The following is a 26988-nucleotide window of genomic DNA, read 5'->3' as shown; positions in this document are numbered from 1 at the left end:
AAAATAGAAACTCTGAGCAGACCAATAACAAGCAGCAAGATTGAAATGGTAACTTTTTAAAAATGCCAACAAAAAAATTCCAAGACCAGACAGATTCACAGCTGAGTTCTATCAGACATTCAAAGAAGAATTGTTACCAATCCTATTGACATTATTCCACAGGATATGGAAAAATAAATCTTCTCTAAATCATTCTATGAAGCCAGTATCGCCCTAATACCAAAACCAGGAAAGGAGGTAACAAAATAGAAAAAAAAAAAAAGAAAGAAAAGTACAGACTAATATCCTGATGAACATAGATGCAAAAATTCTCAACAAAATACTAGCTTACCAAATCTCACAGCGTATCAAAAAGATAATCCACCATGATCAAGTGGGTTTCATACTAGGGATGCAGGGATGGTTTAACATATGCAAGTCAATTAATGTGATATAACACATGAACAGAATTAAGAACAAAAATCACATGATCATCTCAATAGACACAGAAAAAGCATTTGACATAATCCAGTATCCTTTATGATTAAAAACCTCAGCAAAATCGGCATAGAAGGGACATACCTTAAGGTAATAAAAGCCATCCATGACAAACCCACAGTCAACATTATACTGAATGGGGAAAAGTTGAAAACATTCCCCCTGAGGACTGAAATAAGACAAAAATACCTGCTTTTACCACTTCTGTTCAAAGTAGCACTGGAAGTCCTAGCCAGAGCAGTCATACGAGAGAAAGAAATAAAGAACATCCAAATAGGAAACAGAATGTCAAACTGTGATGTTTGCCAATGATATGAACACATAGCCAGAAAACCCTAAAGACTCATCCAAAAAGCTCCTAGAACTGATAAATGAGTTCAGTAAAGCTTCTGGGTACAAAATTAATGTACACAAATCAGTAGCACTGCTATCCACCAACAGTGAACAACCTGAGAATCAAATCAGGAACTCAACCCCTTTTACACAGCTGCACCAAAAAAAGGAAATTATTAGGAATATACCTACCCAAGGAGGTGAAAGATCTCTACAAGGAAAACTACACAGCTGAAAGAAATTATAGATGACATGAACATATGGAAACACATCCCATGATCATCGATGGGTGGAAACAATATATTGAAAACGACCATACTGTTAAAAGCAATCTACAAATTCAATGTGATTCCTATCAAAATACCATCATCATTCTTCACAGAACTAAAAAAACAAATCCTAAAATTTACATGGAACCAAAAAGCCCACATAGCCAAAGCAAGACTAAGCAAAAAGAACAAATCTGGAGGCATCACATTACCCAACTTCAGACTATACTACAAGGTTATAGTCACCAACACAGCATGTTACTGGTATAAAAATAGGCACATAGACCAATGGAACAGAATAGAGGACCAAGAATAAAGCCAATTACTTACACTCAATTGATCTTTGACAAACCAAACAGAAACAAACAGTGGGGAAAGGATACCCTATACAACAAATGGGGCTGGGATAATTGGCAAGCCCCAAGTAGGAGAATGAAATGGATCCTTGTGCTAGTCAGGATTGTCTAGAGGGACAGAACTAATAGGATATATATATAAAATAAACTCCCCTATATATATATATAAAGGGGAGTTTAATAAGGAGTATTAACTCACATGATTCCAAGGTTCCATAACAGGTCATCTGAAAGCTGATGAGCAAGGAAGCCAGTCCAAGTTCCAAAGCCAAAGAACTTGGAGTCCCATGTTTGAGGGCAGGAAACATCCAGCATGAGGAAGATGTAGGCTGGGATGCTAAGCCAGTCTAGTCTCTTCAGGTTCTTCTGCATGCTTTTTATTCTGGCCACAATGGCAGCTGATTAGATGGTGCCCACCCAGATTATGGGTGGGTATGCCTTTCCTAGCCCACTAACTCAAATGTTAATCCCTTTTGGCAGCACCCTCACAGACACGCACAAAATCAATACTTTGCATCCTTTAGTCAAGTTGACACTCAGTATCAAACATCACAAGTCCACACCTTGTTAACTTGAACCCATACACATCTCCTGAGATCATAATCTTCCAATAAAGACAATAATAAGGTCATAATTATGCCTAACATATAACAACTATCCTTTGTACAACCAGAAATGCACAAATCCCCAATCCAAATGCTATTACATAAAATTAACAATACTTAAATGCTGATATAAAGTTAATAAATCTCATGCCACATAATATAGGAAAAAAATAAAATGAAGATATTTTCTTAGTACAAGTGTATATATGCACAAACATGTTTTTAACAAAAGAAGGAGGAAATACTCAAGACAATTACAGTCCTCATTTAGGTCTCTTAGCTGGTCACTTAGATGGTATTGATGACTACCTTCTTCTACTACCCATTCTGCATTCCCTTTGCCTTCAGCAAACACCTCAGCAGGTCATGGTTTTTTTCCTAGTGGGGTGACCCAAACCTTCATTCCTGAAGGGTCTGGGTCATTTGTAGTGCTGCTTGGATTGAGTTGTTGTAGTTTCCCATTGACCTTAATCACAGGGCATGGTAATACTAAGAGACACCAAGGGATCTCCTGTATTCCATGCATACTCTTCCTTACCTCCCTTGTGTAGTAGGAGACTGATTTCATCTTGATAGTCTGGGTCAGTCATTCCAGCCAACACTGTAACTCCCCTCTTAGCCTGTTGACTTAAAGGTAGGAGGATCCCAAAGTGTCCAGGTGGCAGTCTTAACTTCCAGTTTAATGGAATCATTGTTGTGTCTCCTGGTGGCAGTGTACTTCCCTCTGGAACTAAGACCTCTAGGCTAGCAGAACGTAATGTCGTGGGAATAGCCATAATCAAAACATTTAAAAAAGTAGATGCTGGCATGGATGTGGTAAACAGGGAGCATTTCTACACTGCTGGTGGGAACGTAAACTAGTACAGCCACCAGGGGAAACTGTGTGGAGATTCCTTAAAGAACTAAAAGTAGAACTACCATTTGACTCAGCAATCCCACTACTGGGTATCTACCCAGAGGAAAAGAAGTCATTATTTGAAAAAGATACTTGCATACAATTCACAATAGCAAAATCGTGGAACCAACCCAAATGCCCATCAATCAACAAGTGGATAAAGAAACTGTGGTGGTAGATAGATAGATGATAGATAGATAGATAGATAGATAGATAGATAGATAGATAGATACCAGGCTCACACCTGTAGTCCCAGCACTTTGGGAGGCCAAGGTAGGTAGATCACTTGAGGCCAGGAGTTCGAGACCAGCCTTGCAACATGACAAAGTATTCCATATATATAATGGAATACTACTCAGCCATAAAAAAGAATGAATTAACAGCATTTGCAGTGACCTGGGTGAGATTGGAGACTGTTCTTCTAAGTGAAGTAACTCAGGAATGGAAAAGCAAACATCATATGTTCTCACTGATATGTGGGAGCTAAGCTATGAGGACGCAAAGGCATAAGGATGATACAATGGACTTTGGGGAGTTGTAGAGAAAGGAGGGAAGGGCGAGGGATAAAAGGCTACAAATAGGGTGCAGTGTATATGTACACCTGCTAGGGTGATGGGTGCACCAAAATCTCACAAATCATCACTAAAGAATTTATTCATGTAACCAAATACCACCGCTATTCCAATAACTTATGAAAAAATAAATAAATAAAATGATAATAACTTACAGAAAAATAAATTTAAAAAACCATACTAATGCATGATAAAAATAAAATAAGATGAAAAACTTAATTGATAAATGTGTGTGTTGCAACTGCTCCACTGACTGGCTGTTCCCACATCTCTTTCCCTCTCCATGGGCCTCCCTATTCTCTAAGACACAATAATTTTGAAATTAGATCAATTAAAACCCTACAATTGCCTCTAATTGTTCAAGGGAAAGGAAGAGTCACACATTTCTCACTCTAAATAAAAATCTAGAAATGATGAAGGTTAGTGAGGAAGGCATATCGAGGGCCAAGACAGGCCGAAAGCTCAGCCTCTTTGCCATACAGTCAGCCAAGTTGTGAATGCAAGGAAAAGCTGTTGAAAGAAATTAAAAGTGCTACTTCGGTGAACAAAAGAATAATAGGAAAGTGTGCTCGCTTCAACAGCACATATCCTAAAATGTGGAACGATACAGATGATTAGCATGGTCCCTGGGTAACAATGACACGCAAATTCGTGAAGCATTCCATACTTTTGTAAAATAAATTAATTAAAAAAAGAATAATAAGAAAGTAAAACAGCCCTATTGTTGATATGGATAGAAGATCAAACCAGCTACAATATTTCATTAAGCCAAACCCTAATCCAGAGCAAGGCTCTAACTCTCTTCAATTCTGTAAAGGATGACAGAGGTGAAGAAGCTTCAGAAAAAAAGTTAGAAGCTAACAGAGGTTGGTTCATAAGGGTTAAGAAAAGAAGTCATCTGTATAAATAAAAGTGCAAGGGGAAGCATCAAGTGCTGATGTAGAAGCTGCAGCATGTTATCCAGAAGATCTAGCTAAGGTAAGTGATGAGAGCGTCTACACTAAACACCTAGTTTAAAAGCTTCAAATGACAGACTGTCTTGTCAGTGGCTAGTGGCTAATGTAGCTGGTGACTTTAAGTGGAAGCCAATGCTCAGTTTTCATTCTTAAAATTTTAGGTCCCTTAGGAATTACGTTAAATCTATCCTGCTTGCGCTCTGTAAATTGATTATCAAAGCCTGGATGACAGCACATCTGTTTATAGCATGGTTTACTGAACATTTTAAGCCCACTGTTGAGACTTCTTTAAAAATATTACTGCTCATTAACAATACACCTGGTCTCCCAAGAGATCTTATGGAGATATACAAGGATATAAGTGCTGTTTTGATGTCTGATAGCATAGCAACCATTCTGCAGCCTATGAATCAATGAGTAATTTTGACTTTTAAGTCTTATGGTTTAAGAAATACATTTAGTGGCCAGATGGGGTGGCTCACACATGTAATCCCAGCACTTTCAGAGGCCAAGGCAGAAAAATCACTTGAGGCCAGGAGTTCGAGAATAGCATTGCAACATGGTGAAACTCCATCTCTACTAAAAATACAAGAATTAGTTGGACATGATGGCACATGCCTGTAATCCCAGCTATGAGGGAGGCTGAGGCATGAGAATAGCCTGAACCTGGGAAGCAGAGATTGCAGTGAGCCAAGATCATGCCACTGCACTCCAACCTGGGCAACAGAGCAAGACTCGAAGGGAAGGGAAGGAGAAGGAGAAGGGGAGGGGAAAGGGAAGGGGAAGGGGAGAGGAAGGAAGGAAGGAAAGAAAGGAAGGAAGGAAGGAAAGAGGGAAGGAAGGAAGGAAAGAAGGAAGGAAGGAAGGAAAGAAAAGAAAAAACATGTAGTAAGGCTACAGTTGCCATAGATCATGATTCTTTTGATAGATCTTGGCAAAAGTAAGTTGAAAGCCTTCTGCAAAGGATTCACCATTCTATATGCCATTAAGAATACTTGTGATTCATGGAAGGGGGTAAAAATATTAAAATTAACAGGAATTTAGAAAAATGTGATTTCGGCTGGGCGCGGTGGCTCACGCTTGTAATCCCAGCACTTTGGGAGGCCGAGGCGGGCGGATCACGAGGTCAGGAGATCGAGACCACGGTGAAACCCCGTCTCTACTAAAACTACAAAAAATTAGCCGGGCGTGGTGGCGGGCGCCTGTAGTCCCAGCTACTCGGAGAGGCTGAGACGGGAGAATGGCGTGAACCCGGGAGGTGGAGCTTGCAGTGAGCCGAGACTGCGCCACTGCACTCCAGCCTGGGCGACAGAGTGAGACTCCGTCTCAAAAAAAAAAAAAAAAAAAAAAAAGAAAAATGTGATTTCAACTCTCATGGATAGCTTTCAGGGATTTAAGACTTCAGTGCAGAAAGTAACTGCAGATGTGGTGGAAACAGCAAGACAACTAGAATTAAATGTGGATCTTAAAGATGTGATTAGACCTCTGCAATCTCATGATAAAACTTGAATGGATGAGGAGTTGCCTTCTTACGGATGAGCCAAGAAAGTTATTTCTTGAGATGGAAATTAGTCCTGGTGAAGATGTTGTAAAAGTTGTTGAAATGACCCCCAAGAATTTAAACTGCCATATAAATTTAGTTGACAAAGTAGTGGCAGGATTTGAGAGGATTGACTCTAATTTTGAAGAAGTTCTGCTGTGGGTAAAATGCTGTCAAACAACATCTCATGCTCAGAGAAATTTTTCACCACCTTAATCAGTCAACAGCCGTCTCAGTCGAGGCAAGACCGACCACGAGCCAAAAGATTATGACTTACTGAGGGCTCCGATGTTCCTTAGCATTTTTTTGCAAAGAAGTATTTTCAAATTAATGCATATTTATTATTGTTTTAGACATAGTGCTGTTGCATACCTAATAAACTATCGTATAGGTTAAACATAACTTATATGCATTGGGAAACCAAAAAATTTGTGTGACTTGCTTTATTCGCTTTACTGTGGTGGTCTGGACTGAACCAACAATGTCTCCAAGATATGCCTCACTTATTACTGTGTTACAATTGCCTACAGCATTCAGTTCAGTGACATGCTATACAGGCCTGTAACCTAGGAGCAACAGGCTATACCATATAGCTTTGGTGTGTAGTGCACTATACCACATAGGTTGTGTTAGTACAGTGTATGATGTTTGCACAGTGATGAAACTGCCTAATGACACATTTCTCAGAGCAAGTTCTTATTAAGTGACCATGACTGTATTCCAAAGTGTGTCATTACTTAAAATAATATTAGGATCCATAGATCTAGACATATTGCAAACCTACCTGTATTCTTTTTAGTAGATTTAAGATCAAAGAGTATCGATCCTTTTGGGGATGATTTTATTCTTTGGAAAGAGCCAGAAGCTAATATAGTAAGTAAACAAATTGGTTATAACAATATTTTCTTTAAAAATAAAATAAGAGATGTGACTCAAATAATCAAACCAGTTGACTAGTGTCACTATTTGAGTTGGCAATCTCAAAATACTCTGGACAATGGAAAGAGTACTCAAGACAGCCTCCCAAAAAGATCACTTTAAAAACTAACATTCATTTTGATACTTAAGGCTCAGTTAATTTTTAAAATCACAATAAATTGTAGTTATTTTTCTATACATGAAAACTAATAATATTATTTCTTCATGCAGACTTACCAAGTCAATATTCTGCTACGAACTTAAAACAAGACATTTTTTTTTTTTTTGAGACAGAGTTTAACTTTTGTTGCCCAGGCTGGAGTGCATTGGCACTATCTTGGCTCACCGCAACCTCTGCCTCCCAGGTTCAAGCAATTCTCCTGCCTCAGCTTCCCAAGTGGCTGGGATTACAGGCATGCGCTGCCATGCCCAGTGAATTTTAAATTTTTGTAGAGATGGGGTTTCTCCATGTTGATCAGGCTGGTCTTGAACTCCCGACCTTAGGTGATCAGCCCGCCTCAGCCTCCCAAAGTGCTGGGATTACAGGCGTGAGCCACCGCGGCCGGCCAAAACAACCATTTTAAGGCTTACACATTTGGATTGGATCCCAAGAAAATCAAGTGCCTAAAAGCCATGTAGACCTTAGGACGATTATAATTCCAACCTTAACCACCTTGTATTTTGTGACCTTGAATAAAAACCTTCAGTTCTCTGATTCTATTTTTTTCTCCTGTACAAAAAAAAAAATTCCAAAATATTACTCAAAATATCATTTGTAGAATGAAAAGAAATAAAGTACATATAGCAACAAGTATCAAGACCAGCTCAGAAAACTTATAAGCCATTAATGCGTACCAAGTAGCGGACTTTACTTGCATTATCACATTCAGTCCTTCTAACAAGCTATGAGGTAGGTAGCAGTATTTTTATCTTGCAGAGAAGTCAAGTGAAGCTTAAAGAGGTTAAGAAAAACAAGGGTTTGTTCACTTCTCCTTTTCCAAAATTGTTGTAACATTCATTAGATTTTAATAACTTGAGTAGTACTATAAGAATAGCCTAGCAGTACACCTATGTTTTGCTCCAACAAAAATTAAAGAAAGTTGTTAATGAGTTTAATGGAAATCCAATCCACAAAATGTTCTACCTTGTTTTAATTTAGGTCAGTGTACCTTTTATGTTTATAATGTTTATTACTTTGGTTTTTCAATTTATGCCTTTCACTTACCTTGGTAGGTTACTTTGTATATTGTACTTATCTCTCTACCTTTGCAAATTTGAAAATTACTCTACTCATGGCACCTGATGGAATGGAAACAATTGAAAAACTCACCAAATTATTTCAGAAATAGGTGTGATAGTTAGTGTTTTGTCAATCCTGGAAAAGATTCAGATGTCAAGAAAAACACAGCATGAAGAAAATAATGGAATGATTGAAAATTTCTTTGTGTAAAGAAAGAAACAAAAGATTTGTTTAGATTCAATTCTTATTGTTAATTTAAAAAGGAATATTCTTCTCTCTCTGCCTATTGTTCGTGATACTAGTAGGTGTGATATGAAGTGAGAACGAATTTTCTAATTTTTAGCTTCTCGAATAATGTTCCAAGTTTGTGCCTAAAGGTACCTTTGAAATGATCTGGTCCAAATGCCTCATTTTACAAATGAGGATACTGGGTCTCAGAGAATGGAAGTGTTATTCCCCAAACCACCCAATCAGCAAGTGATAGAACAGAGATAAAGCTGGGGCTCTGGCCACTCAGCCCCTCTTGCCTGCTTTCCTACATTATGCGATTTTCCCTGCAACTGCTCTCAATACAACTGACACCTACAATTTTTGGGCTTGAGGCAAGCTTGTGATTGGCCACACAATGGAAGAAAAAGTGTAATGAGCAATGTCAAACCTCTGACATACCAAATAAGGCTATTCTTCATCTTAGGCAGAAGAAAAAAGACAGAAAAATTTGGGCTAAATACCATGAAAAGCACCTCTTGACTCTGATAAGCACACATAAGATATTCAAAGCTTGAATGTCACACAAAACTCAGGGCTTGGTATTTCAGAATTCCCTGGAAATGAAAGGCCTCTAGATCCTGGCCATGAAAAAGAGTGAGATAACTCAGAACAAAAGGTTAGCTTTCTGCTATCTCAAGAGTGTCCAAATGAAATCAAATGCTTTATTTCACCCTTTCAGTCTGTGACTCTTTGAGAAAAGGGACTATAGGCTTTCTTATTTTCTAACACTCAAAGCCTAACATAATCTTTTCTTCCCACAGCATCTAATAATTAATTATGGAGTAAAGAAATGTTCAATCAGTTACCTCTGACAGATAGATAGACTGTGATGAAGTGTTCCCAATAAATGGCAATATCACAGCTGCTTACTAAGAGGCTGGTTTATACTTTCAGCCATCATGTCATTTGTCCTTTTGGCCTTTTCCACAGAAAAAGTTATACCCATAGCCAATTTCATCAGTCTGTAATTATTCTATTTCAAGAAACTCCAGCCGGGCACGGTGGCTCACACCTGTAATCCCAGCACTTGAGAGGCTGAGGTGGGTGGATTATGAGGTCAAGAGATCGAGACCATCCTGGCCAACATGGTGAAACCCCGTCTTTACTAAAAATACAAAAATTAGCTGCGCATGGTGGCAGTGCACCTGTAGTCCCAGCTACTCGGAAGGCTGAGGCAGGAGAATCGCTTGAACCCATGAGGTGGAGGTTGCGGTGAGCTGAGATTGCACCACTGCACTCCAGCCTGGTGACAGAGTGAGACTGTCAAAAAAAAAAAAAAAAAAACTCCAATATATCAAATTCTGAACTTTAAAATAACAGATAAATTGTGTGTGAAAAATAACTATTTTCCAACTATATTTTCCAGATGACTCAATTAAAAATAAATTCGTTCAATGTGATGGTGTGTGAATAAGAATACCTCGGCCAGGCACGGTGGCTCATGCCTGTAATCCCAGCACTTTGGGAGGCTGAGGTGGGTGGATCATTTGAGGTCAGGAGTTAGAGACCAGCCTGGCCAACATGGTGAAATCCCACCTGTACTAAAACTACAAAAATTAGCCAGGCGTGATGGTGCATGCCTGTAGTCATTATCTGAGACTGTTGCTGATACTGTCCTGATATTGCGGATACTGCTCATAGTTTCTGATTTTGTTCTGAAAACTGCTCTTTACAGTTGTCTTAAGCATTTAAGATAATTTACAGACCTTTTATAACTCTAGATTATAATGAAATTTGCCGTAACTAATAGCTTGTATTTTGTGAATATAAAATATCACCCTGAAAGAAAATGCTAACAGGTGAAAAAGTACATTAGAGTTTTGAATTCTTCAGAGAAAGAAAGACATAGGAATTAATTTCAAGCTTTGCTGTTATTAAGCAGCATTTATAGCATACACAAAAATTCTATGAAAAATAGGGCAGCGTAGTTGACATGAATCCTGAGCAAAATTCTACAGTAGATGTTCTGAACACATTTTTACTCATTCTGTAAAGAAAATGTACTTGGTAGGAGGCAGCAATGAACTCACAGACATGACTGGCATCTTCTGTTTTTGTTTTGTTTCTAAGATTACAAAAGTTGTAATAACAGAAAGATAATTGTAGCATATCTTGGTTTCAACTTGAAAACATTTATCACTCATCTATCTGAACATGACAGGGGATTGTGGCTGGTAATAGCAGAATTAGTTGGATTCATAACTGATTGAACAATGAAAGTTTTAAAATGTTAACTAATTAGTAATCTCAGTTTGGAAGAAAGTCTTTAGATATGGTCTGCCAGACTCTGGCTTTGGCTTCTTCCAGAATGATGTAATTATCTAATTGGAAAATCACAGAAGATCCAATTCAAATTAAGGTAGAATTTCTAAATGATTTGATGTGTCTGAATAGGGCAACCTAAGGTGGTCAAGCAAAGATCAAACTCAAAATGGTAGAGAAGAAGGCACTGAAGGTATATGAGGTTGTAGGTACCTCTGGAAGTGGTAGAGAATAGAAGATGCTGATTGGATAAATGTCTGGGGCTCTCAGTCCACTTCTATTTCTTTGGATTTTGTTTCCTGTTAAATTTTTTTTTACTAAGCTAAAATGTCCAGGAAAATAAGGAAAAAAAAAGAGAAAAGTACTGGATCAGATAATAATTTAAGTCCCTTCCAGATTTAGGATTCTACATCATTGCAACAACTGAGATTTGTTTGAAATGTGTTAAAGACATCTGCAAAAGATACCTCCTCTTAAGAGAGTTTCAGGAAATCACATTCCTCAGTTTCTGTGTGTATCTGTGCACCCAGCTCACAAATACATACACGCCTATGCATTTTAAGAATCCTTATCACTCATTGCTAAGCTAGTGATTTTGTTTGCTGAATTGTCTCATATATCCAACACTCATAATTTTGATCCTCCTGCCAGTTTAAAAAATTGTATATTTTCTCTTGTAGTTCAAAGATTTAAATTCACTTTACACACAATTAAACTAAATAGATCAAGTGCCCAATTATGCTTTCAGAGCAGTTGAGGGCTTCACAGTTACAATCGTCAGTTTAGTTTCAGGTCTCCAGGAGGGACTCAGGTGAGCCCAAAGCTCAGAATGATTTTTTTGATCAAGTGTGTGGGTATGCATTTCTGCCTTTCAAAACTAAATACCATATATAATTATATATTATATCAGTCCATTTTCTATTGCTTATCACAGAATGTCTGAAACTGGGTAATTTACTTTAAAAGGAATTTTTTTTTACAGCCATGGAAGCTGAAACGTGTAAGGTCGAGGGACTGCATCTGATGAGAGCCTTCTTGCTGGTGGGGACTCTACAAAGTCCCAAGATAGTACAGGGCATCATATGACAAGGGGATTGAGTGTGTTGCAAGCTTGCTCAAGTTTCTCCTCCTCTTCTTATAAAGCCACCAGTTCCACTCCCATGATAACCCATTGATCCATTACTTCATGAATGGATTAATTCATTCATGAAGGCAGAACCCTCGTGATTCAATCTTCTCTTAACGCCTCCACTTTTCTTGACATATATATTTAATCATCACAATATGTTAACATGTCTATTTCAGTGCCTTAAATATTGTAGGCACCTAAAAATATAGTTGGATCTAATATATATAAAATAAATATATATAAATATATAAATATATAAATATATATTTATATATTTATATATATATTAGATCCAACTATATATTTATAAATTTTATTTTACTTTAAGTTCTAGGATACATGTGCTGAATGTGCAGGTTTATTACATAGGTATACATGAGCCATGGTGGTTTGCTGCACCTGTCAACCGGTCATCTAGGTTTTAAGCCCCACATCCATTAGGTATTTGTCCTAATGCTCTCCCTCCCCTTACCCCCCACACCCCAACAGGCCCCAGTGTGTGCTGTTCCCCTCCCTGTATCCATGTGCTCTCATTGTTCAACTCTCACTTATGAGTGAGAACATGTGGTGTTTGGTTTTCTCTTCCTGTGTTAGTTTGCTGAGGATGATGGTTTCCAGCTTCATCGATGTCCCTGCAAAGGACATGAACTCATTCTTTTTAATGGCTGTATAGTATTCCATGGTGTATAAGTAAAGGCCCCACTTTTTAATACCGCCACATTGGGAATTAAGTTTCCAACACATGAAATTTGGGGGATACATTCAAACCAGAATATACATTGTGTCTATCTTTCAATAACAAATCAATCATTATACAGTGAGATTATTATTAAAAGTATAACCAAAAAAATGAAGAGTATCTAAATGCAGTACCTAAATGCACATTCAACAAATACTTTTTGGCCGGGCGCGGTGGCTCACGCTTGTAATCCCAGCACTTTGGGAGGCTGAGGCGGGCGGATCACGAGGTCAGGAGATCGAGACCACGGTGAAACCCCGTCTCTACTAAAAAATACAAAAAATTAGCCGGGCGTGGTGGCGGGCGCCTGTAGTCCCAGCTACTCGGAGAGGCTGAGGCAGGAGAATGGCGTGAACCCGGGAGGCGGAGCTTGCAGTGAGCCGAGACTGCACCACTGCACTCCAGCCTGGGCGACAAAGCGAGACTCTGTCTCAAAAAAAAAAAAAAAAAAACAAATACTTTTTGGCACCTCCATGTGTCAGATATTGTTCTAGGCACAAGGGTTGCAACACAAACCATGGCCTTAGAGACATTATACTCCAGTGGAGAAATTTAGACAATATACAAACAAATACATATCAGGTAGTAATAACTGCTATTCAAAGAGATAAAGCAGGATTATGAGTACAAAGTAAGTGGGCTGCTATTTTGTACAAATGTGGGAAAATACAAGCTCTCTGTTCAAGAGCAAAGACTGCCTCAATCAAGATGCTTGCATAGAAAAAAACTAAGTAGCCCATTTTCATAATGCTCACTGTTTCTAAGGTTTTGTGCAGAGCAATTTCACCTGCCTGCTTTAGCTCCTCTCTTCCTTTGCTATGTATCTTTTACTTTGTGGTTTGTCTGGTTTCCTTCTGACTTCCTTAAGGTGTTAAGAGTTCTTCAGGATTGTGTTACTTGCAACTTTTTCTCTCATTGGCTGATTTTCTGCTGAAAATAAAGAGCTCTAAAACAGTTTCACTTCTATTCTTTTTAGCCCACAAACATGTTTTTTCTTCAAAATTTTTTTCAGTTTATATACATTTTTTCCATTTAAGAACATTTACTCCCATAGTTTTATTTTTTATAAACACATTAACTGTGACATTCACATGAGAACTTATTTATCTTTTGTCTGCACAATAACATGGTAGTGAACAGATAAAGACTGCATCTGTTACCTAAATAAAGGGCTAGAAGTCAGATTTTGGGTCTTTTTATGTGTATCAACTAAATTATTATTATTATTATTTATTTATTTATTTTGACACGGAGTGTCGCTCTGTTCCCCAGGCTGGAGTGCAGTGGCGCAATCTCGGCTCACTGCAAGCTCCGCCTCCTGGGTTCACGCCATTCTCCTGTCTCAGCCTCCCGAGTAGCGAGGACTATAGGCGCCCGCCACCACGCCCAGCTAATTTTTTTGTATTTTTAGTAGAGACAGGGTTTCACCGTCTTAGCCAGGATGGTCTGGATCTCCTGATGGTCTGGATCTCCTGACCTCGTGATCTGCCCGCCTTGGCCTCATAAAATGTTGGGATTACAGGCGTGAGCCACTGCATCCGGCCAACTAAATTATTTTTAAATAATCTAAGAAATGCTCTATTTGCCGTGGACAAAGAAACACATTCTGAATTTTCAGTTAATCTCTTCAAACTAATATTACCTTGTACTGATTAAGAAATTATATAAAGAAAGAATGATGATGTCATTGGGAAATAATTGTATATGTATAAAAACATACTGTACAAACAATAGCATTGCTTAAACTACAAAATAGATTCTTAGCAAGATTTGTATTAGATGTGGGATAGACACCAAAGTTCATATAAAACTTTTCTAATTTTTTCATAAATGAGCCTATAATCTCTATCTCTGTGTGTGTGTGTGTGTGTGTTTGTATGCATGTCCTTCTCTCTCATTCTCTCACTCGCTTGTTAAATGCTTTTGATTATAGTGTCTCTATCCTGCAAACATAAGTTTTTATTTTTAAGCATCTGGAAAAGATAAAAGGACAAAGTAAAGAAATGGGAGTCTTTTCTTGTCAGTTATAGGGCCTTTGATACTATTTTAAAGCACAATCTAGAAATGTTTTACACAGAGTGAGTTAAAGATCTTCATTTTGTTATGATTTTTAAGAGTCTGATAAAATGTTTTTGTTGTTGTTAGCTTACCTAAACATTTCACAAGTTCAGATTCATTGTTCTGCATCACCACAAACGTTTTTGCAAAGTTAACTTAACAAACTATATCTATTATATCTATTATAAACTGTAAATATGTTCTGATTTACAGTGTTAACTATGCATTCTTAAGTATCCCTGTAGTATCTCTATCTTGAACAAGTAGATTTTGACTTTTATTACAACTGAATTTGGGTGCAGGAAGGAGGCTGGCATACAAAAACAATTATTAGGTTAAGTCACTTGAGAAGGCAATATATTGAGATGAAAAGAGCTCTGAAAAATAAATAAAATAAAAATAAGGCCTTCAGGTTAGGCTTGGCAGTGTCATTAAGGTAGCTAGTGTCATTTCAGGCAACTCACTAAAGGCCTCTAGATCACAGTCTCTTATGGGTGTCTATCCAGAATGACAGCTACAAATGCCTCAGAGACCAACTAAATGTGGCAGTGGCCAGGGTCAGACAAAAGTGGTGGGGATTCTGGTGAGCTGAAGACTACATATCCTTCCCAAAAGCATTAAATTCGAAATGTCGAAACACGGTAACAACTGTAGTATCCCTTTTAGCTCTAACATTCTGTGCTTTTGAGTTTTCAAATGAACGTGTACTTATTAGGCAGCTGCAATGTAAAACCCTGTTATGACTTCAGAGGGACAACAGAAACATATGAGCAATATCTTCTGCCTTTGAAGCATACGGTCCAGCTAAAGAAATGAAACTGGGCAACAAGATAAAGAGGCCAGTTCTTCAAGCAACACAGGGAAAGCACACTAATTATTTAAGAAAAATGGATTTGTCCCTCTAAAAAGCAGTGGGCTGTGTCAGCAAGTGCTATAATCATTTTCGGAATGGCAATAGCCTCTAGCATGAGGGAATGAGGAAAGGCCTCGCTGAAACAGTAAAGCTTAAGCCCACACTTCAGGTGTAGAGTCTAGATTGGAATAGTATGGGATTACAAGCAGAATGTTTAACTTCTGGGAGACCCTTTATAAGCACTATTAAGAAGTCTGGCTTTAGTTTGTTTGTTTCTTAGTTTTTGTTAATGGAGAATGCTTATTGAGAAAATTAGTAGTAAAATTCTAGTAAAAAACAGTCTTTAGATTATTCTGATATCAGTCTGGCTGAGGTATATACATTCCAGTGTTGGCATTGGAAACTTTTCCACAGATTTACTTAGTGAATAAATGCGTTTATTTGATCACAACAGAGTGCATTCATCACCACAGAATTTGCATTTTTATTCCACTGAGCATCTGTTTTCTCTACACTGGCATCTCTAGTTATAATCTTTTTTCAGTGAAACATCTTTCACGAATGTTCTCAAATGCTAGGAATGTAGAATGATGAAGCAAAATGGAGCCTAATAATAACTCATAGTGGTGTTATGATTTTAAATTTATAACTCTTTCACATGCATGTTAAGCATTTATTCCTTTAAAAATTCCATAGTATAGGCTTTATTATTCATTTTACAATAAAGAATAAAATGTTTAAAAAGAGAAGCTATTTCCCTGTCTATTAAGTATGATTAATACAATCATAGCACACAGTAGAACTGCTAAGGAAACCATTACAATTAGACCTAGAAGATGGCATAGTCCTACCTCTTGTGTCATTCATTCATTCAATAGCTATTATTGAGCACCTACAATGTGCCAAGCACAGTTCTAAGTTACAAGCACACAGTAGTAAACAAGAAAAAGTGATTGCCTACTAGATTTTACAAAGATTTGTCCACAGTTTATAGATGTAGGATCCATATCTTTCTTTTATATTTTTTAAATAATATGTACTTTTACTTTTTTTCAAAACATACTAATTGTACATATTTATGGAGTACAATGTGATGTCTGGATACATGTACACATTATGTAATCAAGCTAATTAGCATACCCATCACCTCAAACATTTATCATTTCTTTGTAGTGGGAACATACAAAATGCTCTCTCCTAGCTATTTCAAGATAGATATCATCTTATTGTTGCCATAGTCACTCTGTTGTGCAATAGGACACCAGAACCTATCTTTCCTTTCTATTTGTAACTTTATACCTGTTGAACATCCTCTCTCCTTCTTCCCCCTACCATCCCCAGTCTCTGGTAACTACTGTTCTATTCACTACTTCTACGAGATCAGCATTTTAGGTTCTACACATGAGTGAAAATGTGTTATTTTTCTTTCAGTCTCTGGCTTATTTCACTTAACATAATGTCCTCCAGGCTCATCATGTTGCTGTGAGTGATGGGATTTCATTCTTTTTTATGTCTGAATGGTAGTCCATTGTGGGTATATATACCCCATTTTCTTTATTCATTCATCAGTTGATGGACATTTAGGTTTATTCCATATCTTGGCTATTGTGAATAGTGCTGCAATAAACAAAGGAGTACAGAAATCTCTTTCACATACTGATTTCATTTCCTTTGGATATATACCCAGTAGTGTGATTGCTGGATCATGTGGTAATTCTATTTTTAATTTTTTTGAGGAAACTCCATGCTGTTTTTCGTGGTGGCTGTACTAATTTACATTTCCACAGTGTGCAAGCATTCTCTTTATTCCACATTCTGACCAACACTTATGATCTTTTGCCTTTTTGATGTTAGCCATTCTAACTGGAGTGAGGTGATATCTCAATATAGTTTTGATTTGCATTTCCCCAATTATTAATGATGTTGCACATTTTTTTCATATACCTATTTGTCATTTGGGTATCTTCTTTTGAGAAATGTCTATTAAGGTCTTTTGCCCATTTTTCTGTTAGATTACTTGTTTTTTGGTTTTGGGTTTTTTATTTTTTTGCTATTGACTTGAGTTCCTTATAAATTTTAAATATTAACCTCTTGTCATATATAGAGTTTGCAAATATTTTCTCCCATTCTGTAGATTTTCTCTTCACTCTGTTGATTGTTTCATTTGCTGTGCAGAAACATTATAGTTTGATGTAATTCCATTTTTCTATTTTTGTTTTTCTTGCCTGTACTATTGAGTTCTTATCAAAAATATATTTGCCCACTTCAATGTCATGAAGCATTTTTATTATGTTTTCTTCTAGTATTTTCATAGTTTTGGGTCTTACATTTAAATCTTTAATTTGTTTTGACTTAATGAAAGATTGGGTGTCCAGTTTTAGTCTTCTGATTGTGAATATTCAATTTTTTTGGCACCATTTATTGAAGAGATTGTCTTTTCCCCAATTGTTTCCTGGCACTTTTGTCAAAAATCAATTGGCTGTGCATAGGTGGGTTTATTTCTGGGTTCTCTAGTCTCTTCCATTAGTCTATGTATGTTTTTATGGTAATATTATGCTGTTTATATTACTATAGCTTTTTGGTAAATTTCGAAGTCATGTAGTGTGATGTCTCCAACTTTGTTTTTGTGTTGGTGTTTTCTCGAGATTGTTTTGGCTTTTAGGGCTCTTTTCTTGAGATTGTTTTGTGGTTCCATGTGAATTTTGGTACTGTATTTTCTATTTGTGTGAATAATATCATTGGTATTTTGATAGGGATTGCATTAAATTTGTAGATTGCTTTGGGTGGTATAAATATTTTAAGAATATGAATTATTCTATGAGTATGAGATATCTTTCCTTTTTTGTGTTCTTTTCAATTTTTTATCAATGTTTTATGGTTTTCAATGTAAAGATCTTTCTCTTTCTTGTTTAATTTTTAGGAATCTTTTTGTAGCTATTGTAAATGGCATTGTTTTCTTTTTTCAGGTAGTTCCCTATTCACATATAGAAATATTACTGATTTTTGTATTTGGTTTTGTATCCTGCAACTTTACTACATTTATTTATTAGTTGTAATGGCTTTTTGGTGGCATCTTTAGGGTTTTCCGTACATGAGATTATGTCATCTGCAAACAGGGACAACTTTCTTCTTTCCAATTTGGATGCCTTATATTTCTTTCTCTGCTTAATTCCTCTGGAGGAAAACAAGCCAAAATGTTTAAGACAGGAATAAATCCTCAGGGTAATTTCAACTGCTGAGAATATGTCATATTTCACTTCCATGCTTGTGTGACCAAGGAACTACATATTCAGATGTGTTCTGCTCTATGTGTAGCTCCCATTGTCTTACACTTCTTTTTAATTTGGAAAGACAGTAAGGTTTGCTTCAATAATAAAGGGTTCTGTGAATGAAGCAACATAAAAATGGCAGAAATAAAGGAACCTTTCCTATATGTCTGTGTATGAATGAAGCAAAATAAAAATGTGAGAAATGGAGGGACTACATATCTTATAATGACTCTGAGTACATCCTTGTAACCATTTCACTGTGATAATCTTATGGGAGGTAAACATCATCATTTAAAAATAAATGACAAAATCAGCTTGAATATAACTAAGGCTCACTTAGGGGTTCATTCTGCTGAATAAGCATATAGAAAAAAAAACACTTTATTACTTCAATTACTCCATCAAGATCACACCTGGTGCTACATACATGGTTCAAAAATATCAGTGCATTTTTGTAGTAGTTGGGTTATTAATCATGGATGTCAAGTCCTTTCTTCTAATTAAACTTAACTGAGCTGTTATAGAAGCACCATTTCCAATGAAGCAACTTAGCAATGATATCAAAATAACTGAGCATAGTAGAACCCAAGATTAATGTTACTTCCTGTTCTTGAATACCAATGCCTAATGCAGTTTGCTGTAATACAAAATCTTATAACTTCTACCAAAATTTAAATATTACATAGAGCAAAAATTGGTAGAATATTTATGTAATTTGCACAATAAAGTGATTGAGGAAAGCATTTTTGACATATGTGTCTTCATTTTATATTTATTTAAAAGCAACTAGAATATACCATAAATATTAAAAATATAAACTTTTAAAGATTCAAAAATTAAAATCATATATTATCTATTAGTTAACATGACTCTGAACTTAGTCATGCTTGAAACTAAATCTTTATTTCATTTATGTTCAGTATTATTTCCAATAGTATCATAAAATGTCCATTAGGATAGAATTCTGCTGAAATAGGCAGCTTTATTCATCTGCCTGGAGTAATTCAGTGCAATTAATTCCAACTTTGATAACCAGCAAGCACTTCAAATGTTCAATAGGTTATTTATTAAAAAGCAAATCAAGAAGAAATAAGCTTTACTACTGATGAACAGAATGCTTAGATTTTAAAATGGCCAGAAGGCTACTGGTATTAATAAGCTTTGTCAAATTCATTTTCAGACACGGATGGAGGAGTTTGTACTATTTTTCTGTTCATGTCATAGTTTCTGTCAAGAGGAGAGCCCATATACCTTAGGGAAAGCTTTCTGATGTGCAAGAATTTGAAAATAAAAAGGCAAAGACAGACATTTAGCAGATTCACAAGGGAAAACAAACTCCTGAAGAATCTTCAGAAAAATTAAAGTGGTAACAATGAAAGTGTTGAAAAGATTTAACCATTGATATAAATTTGGGGAAAAAACAGGAATACAAATATTGATAGTAAAAGTCACAGAAACTCAAAACCAACATGGATAAGGATTTACATAGTTTAAGTGAGGCAAGCTGGGCCATGCCTAGATGTGTCTTATAGACCATTCATTTGTGTTATATTTACAGAGCTAAAATGCAAACACAAGACAAGTGGCACCATTTTGTTAGATAATACCTACTGTCAATGCATTTGATCATATGGGGCTTAATGGAGCACGATAGAAAGAACACTTCTCTAGGCATCTAAAACCTGGTCTCAAATGATAGTTCTAAAATTTAACAGCTGCATAACTATGGACAAATTACTGAAGAGCTCTCACCAATAGACATTTCTGAGATGATAGATATGCTCTACATCTGCGCTGTCCAATAAGATAGCCCCAGCTTTATGTGGCCATTGAGCACCCAGCATCTGGCTAGTGCAACTGAGAAACTGAATTTTTAACTTTGGTTATTCTAATTAATTTTAATCTAAATGGCAATAAGTGGCTAATGGCTATAGTATTGGACAATGCTGTGCCACCTCAAGTGATTTCCACTTATATGAATTATGATGCTTTTAGTTGCAAGGCAGAAAAAGAATCTAACTTAAAGCTTAAACAACAAAGGGAATGTATTGGCTCATTTTAACTAAAAAGTCCAGAAGTAGAAAGTTCCAGGCATAGTTCAATCAAGTGCATTCTCTCTCTCTTTTTTCCAGTACCCTTGCCTCTCCTTTATTTTTGTGCGTGCTTTTTTTCCTCATGCCGGTTTCCTTGATGGTCACAATCTGACTATTGGAAGTAGTAACAGGGGTCATTTGCTCCTCATTCTTATCTAGTAGGAGGCTAAGAGAGAGGGAGCATTGCTTTTCACAAATCCTTAAAACAAGCCCAGAGCTTTGCTCTGACAAGATCAATCTGAAACACCCAAAGAAAGCTGTGTACTGCTTGACTTGTACCAGGTTTCCTGCCTTTCCCCAAACTAATTATTTGGAAAATGGATGGAGATTTTTGATGAATGTTGGAACTGAGGGTTGGATTAGGGAAGGGATGTTCACTTAAAGAAAAAATCTAGAAGCTGTTAGGAAGTAGAATAATAGGGAGTGAATGCTGAATAAGCATTTGATAATTTTCATTCACATCATCTCGAAGGATTAGAATATAATCGATGTGGTGTGCATAAAGCATCTAAAAGTGCCTGAAATGTTTAATCCCTTCTCATGTACATGCCCCACCATTTCTATGTACTCTGGGAAACTTTTTTTTTTTTTTATACTTTTAAGTTTTAGGGTACATGTGCACAATGTGCAGGTTTGTTACATATGTATACATGTGCCATGTTGGTGTGCGGCACCCATTAACTCGTCATTTAGCATTACGTATATCTCCTAATGCTATCCCTCCCTCCTCCCCCCACCCCACAACAGTCCCTGGAGTGTGATGTTCCCCTTCCTGTGTCCATGTGTTCTCATTGTTCAATTCCCACCTATGAGTGAGAACATGCAGTGTTTGGTTTTTTGTCCTTGCAATAGTTTGCTGAGAATGATGGTTTCCAGTTTCATCCATGTCCCTACAAAGGACATGAACTCATCATTTTTTATGGCTGCATAGTATTCCATGGTGTATATGTGCCACATTTTCTTAATCCAGTCTATTGTTGTTGGACATTTGGGTTGGTTCCAAGTCTTTGCTATTATGAATAGTGCCGCAGTAAACATACGTGTGCATGTGTCTTTATAGCAGCATGATTTATAGTCCTTTGGGTATATACCCAGTAATGGGATGGCTGGGTCAAATGGTATTTCTAGTTCTAGATCCCTGAGGAATTGCCACACTGGCTTCCACAATGGTTGAACTAGTTTACAGTCCCACCAACAGTGTAAAAGCATTCCTATTTCTCCACATCCTCTCCAGGACCTGTTGTTTTCTGACTTTTTAATGATTGCCGCTCTAACTGGTGTGAGATGGTACCTCATTGTGGTTTTGATTTGCATTTCTCTGATGGCCAATGATGAGCATTTTTTCACGTGTCTTTTGGCTGCATAAATATCTTCTTTTGAGAAGTGTCTGGTCATATCCTTCGCCCACTTTTTGATGGGGTTGTTTTTTTCTTGTAAATTTGTTTGAGTTCATTGTAGATTCTGGATATTAGCCCTTTGTCAGTTGAGTAGGTTGCGAAAATTTTCTACCATTTTGTAAGTTGCCTGTTCACCCTGACGGTAGTTTCTTGTGCTGTGCAGAAGCTCTTTAGTTTAATTAGATCCCATTTGTCAATTTTGGCTTTTGTTGCCATTGCTTTTAGTGTTTTAGACATGAAGTCCTTGCCCATGCCTATGTGCTGAATGGTATTGCCTAGGTTTTCTTCTAGTGTTTTTATGGTTTTAGGTCTAACATGTAAGTCTTTAATCCATCTTGAATTAATTTTTGTATAAGGTGTAAGGAAGGGATCCAGTTTCAGCTTTCTACATATGGCTAGCCAGTTTTCCCAGCACCATTTATTAAATAGGGAATCCTTTCCCCATTTCTTGTTTTTGTCAGGTTTGTCAAAGATCAGATGGTTGTAGATATGTGGCATTATTTCTGAGGGCTCTGTTCTGTTCTGTTCCATTGATCTATATCTCTGTTTTGGTACCAGTACCATGCTGTTTTGGTTACTGTAGCCTTGTAGTGTAGTTTGAAGTCAGGTAGCATGATGCCTCCAGCTTTGTTCTTTTGGCTTAGGATTGACTTGGCGATGCGGGCTCTTTTTTGGTTCCATATGAACTTTAGAGTAGTTTTTTCCAATTCTGTGAAGAAAGTCATTGGTAGCTTGATGGGGATGGCATTGAATCTATAAATTACCTTGGGCAGTATGGCCATTTACACGATATTGATTCTTCCTACCCGTGATCTCTGAATAGACCAATAACAGGCTCTGAAATTGTGGCAATAATCAATAACTTACCAACAAAAAAAGGCCAGGACCAGATGGATTCACAGCCAAATTCTACCAGAGGTACAAGGAGGAGCTGGTACCATTCCTTCTGAAACTATTCCAATCAATAAAAAAAGAGGGAATCCTCCCTAACTCATTTTATGAGGCCAGCATCATCCTGATACCAAAGTCTGGCAGAGACATAACCAAAAAAGAGAATTTCAGGCCAATATCCTTGATGAACATTGATGCAAAAATCCTCAATAAAATACTGACAAATCGAATCCAGCAGCACATCAAAAAGCTTATCCACCATGATCAAGTGGCCTTCACCCCTGGGATGCAAGGCTGGTTCAACATATGCAAATCAATAAACGTAATCCAGCATATAAACAAAGCAAAGACAAAAACCACATGATTATCTCAATAGATGCAGAAAAGTCCTTTGACCAAATTCAACAAGGCTTCATGCTAAAAACTCTCAATAGATTAGGTATTGATGGGACGTATCTCAAAATAATAAGAGCTATCTATGACAAACCCACAGCCAATATCATACTGAATGGGCAAAAAGTGGAAGCATTCCCTTTGAAAACTGGCACAAGACAGGGATGCCCTCTCTCACCACTCCTATTCAACATAGTGTTGGAAGTTCTGGCCAGGGCAATCAGGCAGGAGAAGGAAATAAAGGGTATTCAATTAGGAAAAGAGGAAGTCAAATTGTCCCTGTTTGCAGATGACATGATTGTGTATCTAGAAAACCCCATTGTCTCAGCCCAAAATCTCCTTAAGCTGATAAGCAACTTCAGCAAAGTCTCAGGATACAAAATCAATGTACAAAAATCACAAGCATTCTTATACGCCAGTAACAGACAAACAGAGAGCCAAATCATGAGTGAACTCCCATTCACAATTGCTTCAAAGAGAATAAAATACCTAGGAATCCAACTTACAAGGGATGTGAAGGACCTCTTCAAGGAGAACTACAAACCACTGCTCAATGAAATAAAAGAGGATATGAACAAATGGAAGAACGTTCCATGCTCATGGGTAGGAAGAATCTGGGAAACTAACTTAAGGAAACTAACTTAACTCTTTGATCCCTCAGTCTTCTCACATGGAAATACTTTACTGTTAAGATTCCTTCCAGCAGTAAAAATCTGTCAATGATAACTATTACTGACATTATGTAAACTGAAGGCACAGAAATAAATATGTCAAAGGAGAGTCAACTATGTTTGAAAGCCTCGATGGCTACACATAACCAAATGCCATAGTTTCTCTGTAACTGCTCTGTGGAAGAGGCATTGGAACACAAGTGTTTCAATGAATTGAGGGAGAAGATACACTGTTGCAATTTCTCAGCTGCAGATTTCTGGACCCACCTGTCCTCAGGCAGATCTCTTCCATCCTTAAACAGAAGAACAGATGGTAAAAAATCAACCACATCTACCCTTGTAGCTTAATGGCAGGATAGTCATCTGAGGCCCATCATTAGTAATTTAAATTTAATTGTGCTAGGTTGGAATTCAAGCATCTCTATTTTTAAAGTGATTTTAATGTGTAGCTATGGTTGAAAAAACACTACTCTAATAATTTTCAGATAAACAGTAAGTGGAATCAGAAAAATATACCATATTATTTAGTGTCAAATACAAGGCCATAATAAAATGATGCAAAGATAAGAGAAAAATAAGCAATGTTACAACAATACAAAAATTATTTGACAAAAGATAGATGAAGAACACAGAAAAACATACTTCATCTGAGGACAACACATTTAGATAACTACTTCTTACCCCCAAGAAGATTTTAAAATACCATTAATTCTATGAGAGATAAAGATTATATGACGTTTCTTCAGCAGAACTAAAGTAAGAAATTATGAAAGAGAATAAAGCCACACAGACATTAAAACCAAATTAGAAGTAAAAGCCAGCATATCTGACAATTACAAAATCAAGTCAGTAAGATACCTTAAGTGTTTAAAAATCGCAAAGAAGATAGAGGAAAAGCACTGCAATGAAAATCATTAGAAACAAAAAGAGATTGGGAAAACAAACAATAAAAATCTATAGAGGGAACAGAACATACAGAAGAAATCAATTATATTAGCTATAATAAAAGATGATTTTCATGAAGTGAAAGAAAGCATAAATCTTCCGGTTAAATAGGCCCACCATGTACCAGGAAAAAATTATTTTAAAAACTATGAATAATGAGTCATATCCTTGCACATTTATTATATTTCAAGAATAACCAGAAAACTCTTAAGGTCCATAAGCGCCTAATTTCTATTATATTTTCATTCGCTTAGACTGATATCTTCTAACAGATAGATATCTGATAAAAATAATTTTGTAAACAAAACAATAGTTTTTTTATTAAAGAAAAAACTTAGGCTGAAATAATTAAATCACTAAGGATATATTTTTATTTTTTGTGTAAAAGGGGATAAGTAATCTAGAAATTTTATTCTCACATTTTTATTAAGAAATACATTTTCAAATTGGCAAGGACTCCGTATTAGTCATGGATCTCCAGAGAAATAGAACCAATAGGATATTTTTGTCCAGACAGAGATAGGTAGAGATAGACATCGAGATAGAGATTTAATATAAAAAATTGACTCATGCAATTCTGGAGGGCAAGAAGACCCATGATCTGCCTTCTGTATTCTGGAGGCCCAGGAAAGACTGTGGTGCTGTTCAGTCTGAGTTCAAGGGCCTGAGAACCAGGGCAGCTGTTGGTGTAACTTCCATGCAGAGGCCAAAAGACCTGCGAACTGGGGTTGGGGCCACTGGTGTAAGTCCCAAATCCAAAGGCCTGAGAACCAGGAGCTTTGATGTCCAAGAGCAGGAGAGGATGAATGTTCCAGCTAAAGTAGAAAGAGAATTCACTCTCGCTCCGCCTTTAGGTTCTATTCAGGGCCTCTGCAGTTTGGACAATGCCCACTCACATTGGTGAGGGTGGATCTTCACTCAGTTTACTGATTCAAATTCTCATCTCTTCTGGAAACACCGTCACAGACACACCCAGAAACAATATTTTACCAGCTATCCAGACATCTCTTACCCCAGTCAAACTGACACATAAAATTAGCTATCACAGCCTTACATATAGTGATCACCTGTGCACATGTTTATAAAGATTGAAGATGTAATCTAAGGAGAGAACACAGAAAAATATAAAATTATGATTTAAATGAGTTCTACAATCAGAGACAGAAGAAAAAGATAATTATAAGATATGATTTTGCACAATGTTTTATTATGGTAGCAAGTATTTAACATTTTAAAACAATTAGCTATTTTATCAATTTATTTTCTTTTATCCAATTTACAGTCATTGATTCTATTCTGCTGCCTTTAGGCTTACCTTGTGTCTCTTTTCAAACTTCTTGAACATTTCATGTTATTTTTATCATTTCTTGTTTCTTCTATGTAACCTTTAACCTCATCTCACAGGTTTTGATATGGAATATTTGTACCATTGTTATTTACTAGACACATTCCAACAGCAGATTAAATATCTCTGAATCAGTAATTCACTACGAGAAAGTTTTTAAAATTTCAAATGGTTGTTTTCTCCCCTCTTTATTTCCACATATACTGGTTTGTGGTCTGAAAATTTGACCTCTGTTTGTGTACTGAATGTAGCTTAAACAATAATAAATTATTACCTCACTTAAGAAGTTCAGGAGTAGAGATTTTCAGAGTTTATTATGAAAGTTGATGACACCATCCAGGACACCATCTTTCCTTATGCTCTATCCACCTCCTGTATTGGTAGTGTCTGCCCTCATGGACCCAATACAATTGGATTACAGCAATTCCCAGTGTCATTTTATGTCACAAAAACGTCCAAAAACAAGAAGGGAAAAAGAAGTGTTCTCACAAGTCTCACGTCAGGGATAAAAA

General features: G+C 36.7%; 1 long non-coding RNA gene and 1 other non-coding gene across 2 annotated transcripts in view; both read left to right on the top strand.

Annotated features, from left to right (window-relative positions):
• Positions 1 to 26988, top strand: part of LOC134732895 (uncharacterized) — a 278832-nt gene that overhangs the window by 177583 nt on the left and 74261 nt on the right. The window lies entirely within an intron of this gene.
• LOC134733361 (U6 spliceosomal RNA) lies at positions 4073 to 4178 on the top strand. The gene has a single exon (XR_010116810.1). It is a non-coding gene; the product is annotated as a U6 spliceosomal RNA (small nuclear RNA).

This window comes from Symphalangus syndactylus, chromosome 17, assembly GCF_028878055.3.
Source record: "Symphalangus syndactylus isolate Jambi chromosome 17, NHGRI_mSymSyn1-v2.1_pri, whole genome shotgun sequence".
Taxonomy (NCBI): Eukaryota; Metazoa; Chordata; class Mammalia; order Primates; family Hylobatidae; genus Symphalangus; species Symphalangus syndactylus.
This window is presented reverse-complemented; position numbering and strand designations above follow the sequence as displayed.